Source organism: Pteropus vampyrus, unplaced genomic scaffold (assembly GCF_000151845.1).
Source record: "Pteropus vampyrus isolate Shadow unplaced genomic scaffold, Pvam_2.0 Scaffold517, whole genome shotgun sequence".
NCBI classification, from domain to species: Eukaryota; Metazoa; Chordata; class Mammalia; order Chiroptera; family Pteropodidae; genus Pteropus; species Pteropus vampyrus.
Genome location: NW_011889298.1, coordinates 453,404 through 458,146, shown reverse-complemented (window position 1 = coordinate 458,146; position 4,743 = coordinate 453,404). Strand labels below are relative to the sequence as shown.

General features: G+C 32.6%; 1 non-coding gene across 1 annotated transcript; it reads right to left on the bottom strand.

Annotated features, from left to right (window-relative positions):
- Positions 1-1,995: 1,995 nt before the first annotated feature.
- Positions 1,996-2,069, bottom strand: TRNAL-UAA. The gene has a single exon. It is a non-coding gene; the product is annotated as a tRNA-Leu (tRNA).
- Positions 2,070-4,743: the final 2,674 nt, after the last annotated feature.

Here is a 4,743-nt window from a genome sequence, read left to right as displayed (position 1 = left end):
ATTTTAAGGAAGGGGAACATGCTTTGTTAACTGACAACCCTAAAGTTGAGATGAATGCAACTACATGGTTGAAATGAAGAGTGTTTTTCTGCATAACTAGTTTATATTATTATAAAACCAATTGTAAACTGCTAATTTCCATGTGGATGGGATTAAGATATTAACCGCCCAAGTATATTTCTACTGAAAACTTCTACCCTAACTCAAAATGGATCTTCGATCTAACTGGAAAACATCGAACTATAAAATTTTAAGAAGAGAACATAAGAAAAAATCTTTTGCCTTGTATTAGGTAGAGTTCTTAGACATGGCAATATCATAACTATCTATAAGTATATTTTTTTAAAAAAAGATATAAATTAGACTTTTGGTCTGTGTCTTTGAAAAACACTTTCATAAGAATGAAAATACAAAATAGAGATAGATTGGGAGTAAATGTTTGGAAATCACATATCTGATAAAAGACTTGTATTAAGAGTAATAATGAGTTTACGAAGGTAATGGGAAGAAAACAACCCAATTAGAAAATGGACCAAAAATTATTGTCTTAAAAATGACTTTGTCTGATGTTAGTAGAACCACATAAGCTTTTTTACTTTTTAAAATTAGTGTCTACATGGCATATATTTTTCATTTGTTTATTTTTTAGCCATGTTTTATATTTAAAATGTTTAATGTAAGCAATATATAGTTAGATTTGAACAATTTTTTCTTTTTAATGTTTTATTTAAGTATTTAATGATTTATCTTTAAATTTAAACATATAATCAGTCATCTTAAAATTTATGTTTTCTTATTCATGTTATTTTTCTTCTTTCTGACATTCTTTTAGATTTCTTAAGATTTTAAAATTATTACATTTCTTTCTCCCACATTGTAATTTGTTAGTCGTGCCTTTTATTTATTCTTTTACCGCTATTCTCGAGTGTATCCTTGACCTATTATAATTCTTTTTAAATTGGTATTTTACTACTTCTCCTAAAATATAGGTAAGTCAGAACTCTTTAAGTACATTTACCTTATAGTTGTCATAATTTTTTTCTGATATGATTTGTATATTTTTAAATATTTTAAATTTATGGAGATGACATTGGTTAACAAAATTATATAGGTTTCAAGTTTATAGTTCTGTAATACATCATATGTATATTGCATTGTGTGTTTACTACCCAGTCAAATTTCCTTCTGTCACCATTTATTTGACCTTCTTTACCCTTTTGTACCTCCCCCACCCCTTTCCCTCTGCTAATCACTGTACCGTTGTCTGTGTCTATGAGTTTTTTGTTTGTCTTATTTGTTCATTTGTTGCCTTCAGTTTTACATCACACATATAAGTGAAATCATATGGTTCTTGACTTTTTCTGTCTGACTTCATTCAGTATAATCTCAGGGTCTATCCATGTTGTCGCAAATAGGAGTATTTCATGTTTTCTTATGGCTGAGTAGTATGCCATTGTATATATGTACCACACCTTCTTTATCCAATCATCTGTTGAAGGACACTTCGGTGTTTTCCCTATCTTGGCCATCATGAATAATGCTGCATCAAACATAGTAGTACATATATCTTTACAAATAAATGTATCAAATTTTTCAAGTAGATACCCAGAATAGGGATTGCTGAGTCATACTGTAATTCTATTCTTAATTTTGTGAGGAAACTCTATACTGTTTTCCATAGTGGCTGTACCTATTTACATTCCCACCAGTAGTGTATGACGGGAGTCCTTTATCCCCACGACCTCTCCAACACTTGTTATTACGTGTCTGGTTGATAATAGCCATTGTGAGGTGGTATCTCATTGTGGTTTTCTTTTCTCCCCTCTTTAACCCCCCCCACCCCATTTCCACCCCTGACCTATGGATGTTGCTGTCTCCCCTTAAGAACTGGATCTCTGAAGGTGGGGCGTCTCCTCTCACATGATCGGGACGCTCACTAGGGGCGCACCCGGGGCCTGGCGCCCCTCGGGCACAGCGCACCTGGGATGTGGTCCTTGGCTCCACCTGCGGCTTGAACTCAGGACCTTTTGCATTTAAAGCAGACGTGCTAACCACTACACTATGGAGCCACTCCTCTCATTGTGATTTTGATTTGCATTTCCCTAATAGTTAGTGAAGCCGAACATCTTTTCACATGTCTGTTGGCCATTTGCATGTCTTCCTGGGAGAAGTGTCTGTTCAGGTTCTCTGCCTATTTTTTAATGGAATAATACTCAACCATAGGAAAAGATGAAATGCCATCATTTGCGACAATAATGGATGGATCAAGAATACCATGCTATGTGAAATAAGTCAGAAGGAAAAATGTCAAGAACCATGTATGATTTCATTCATATGTAAGATATAAAACTGAAAGCAACAAGACAAACAAACAAATAAAAACTCACAGACACAGACAATAGTATGGCAGTTACCAGGTGGAAAGGTGGGTGGGAGAAGGTAGAAAAAGATAAAGGGATGTCAAAAGCATAGTGTCAGAAGGAGATTTGACTTTGGGTGGTAAACACACAATGTAACATATATAAGATGTATTATAAATTATAATAAACTTGAAACTATATAATTTTATTAACCAATGTTACCTCAATAAATTTTTATTTAAAAGAGGAATTTTCACTAGTGAATTTAGTGGCTTTTTAATGAGCATTAAGGAATGTGCGTATAAGTTATGTGTGAATTTAATTGTATTCAACATACATAAACTAGTAAAATATTTTAGACATCCCACCCCTGTATTTATAGGATAAAAGAGCCAAGGAAGCTTTCTACTCCTCACCTCTCAGAATGCCATTCGAGGCATGATTCTAATGTAGTCATGGGTTAGCATTTTTTTTTTTTTTTTTTGGCTGTGTCAAATATTCGGTTAACTGAATTGTGTCTCTAAAATATTGTTGGGTGAGAGAAACTTTTATGCAGAAAGTGGTTGCTTGATGTGTAACAACAAGTCACTGAGACTTTATCAAGCTGATAGGAACAGGTCATGTGAGTGTTTATGTGCTTGCTTATTAGTAAGGATTTGACTTACAAATGGTACATATGTGGCAGCATTTAATCTGAAATTTGCATTCATTGAAAACCTGTAGTGTGATTGTAAGAGGGTAGACATTCTTCATCTTCCTCAGCAACAACTTAAGGTCAGGAGAGTATTTCAGTGAGGGTTTGATAGCAAAACTTCTCATGCTGAACACATGCAAACCCTTTGAAATGAAAGAGTCTTGTCTCTTCAGTTCAAACACCGAGACTCAGAATTTGTTTTCTTTCCCCATGTTACCTGTTAACATGTTATCTGTTTTCTATCAGAGGACCATTTTGATAACTATCTAAAAGATTTTTCTAAAGCATATTTTGTGTAAAATTTGAACAAAAGGCAGAATCCTCACTGAAAAGCATTCTTTATGTTTTTTTCTTTATGAAAAGCATTCTTTATGTTTATATTATAAAAAATGTTAGAGCCTGAATAAACCTTCATCACCTTATACATAAAGATTATAATGATCTAGAAAGAGTGAATGTCACAAAACTTATTTTTTTTTTATTGAAGGAAAGGTTTTCCAAAGCACTTGTGTATAATAAAATCAATACAGTATATTGATCAACATTCTGAAATAATACAAAATCATAATTCCAAAGTCAAGATATATAGAACCATTTTTAATATTCTCAGATTACAGAACAAATTCTAACTATTCCTCAATTTTTTTCTTTATACATTTGGATCTGAAATAAAGAAATAGGTTGGTGGGAGAATGTGAAAATATGCATTCTCTGCACTGTATTCTTGCATGTGCAGAATAAATTCCACTAGTCATCCTTGCTCTAGTTTGGGGATCTTTCTAATCCCAGGTTAAAATTGCATTTTACATTTTAAATTAATAACCCTAATAATAGATAGAATTTACAGATTATCTATTTAGTTTATATAAATTGTGTAATTCTTAAAATAATTCTGAGATTAGGTATTATTTTCCATAGGAGGGAATTAAGGTTAAGACTAGATAAACAACGTGCCTAGGTCTGCATAGCTAGAAAGTGCTAAAACCAAAACTATGACAAAATTCTCTCAGAAATGTGTCTCCATGCTTTTTTCATTGAGCCATACTGGTTAATTACAATAACCCTGAGAAATAGAGAAATTGGTATTATTCTTAATCCATATATGAAGAAAGTGAGATTTTGTCTTAAATGACAGACTTAATAGTTCTGTCGCATCTCACTCAGTGGTGCTCCTTCTTCTGGATCCCTCAGTGGCCCCATTTGTGATGTGTACTTTTGCTTTTGTTACCATCTCAAAGTAAGCACCCTACAAAATCTTCCTTTTAATTCACACTCCTGAATGCTTATGAATAAATTGGCTTTTAAATCTCTGATTAGATAGGAAAATCTCTAGAGTTTACTTTCTTACTCATTTTATCTTCTCAAGCTTTACAAACTTGAGAAAATCCATTAGACAAATACATTGAGCAAAGGCACTTTAATCCACTTTCTTAAAACAGGGATTTTTATTGAACAAATAGATAATTGGCTCTATCAAACTTTTATTTCACTTTATTTGTGAATCCTCTAAAAATGTCCTTAATTTCCTTTAGGAAATTGGTTTACAGATGGTGTATCTTTCTTTATATAATCATGCATGATTAAGAAGATACATTGATTTTTTTTTTCTAGAGAGCTCTCCAATGTAAAAAGTAAACTTCATCTCATTTATAGCATGCAAACACATGGTCTACTGTTGTATTTCACGTA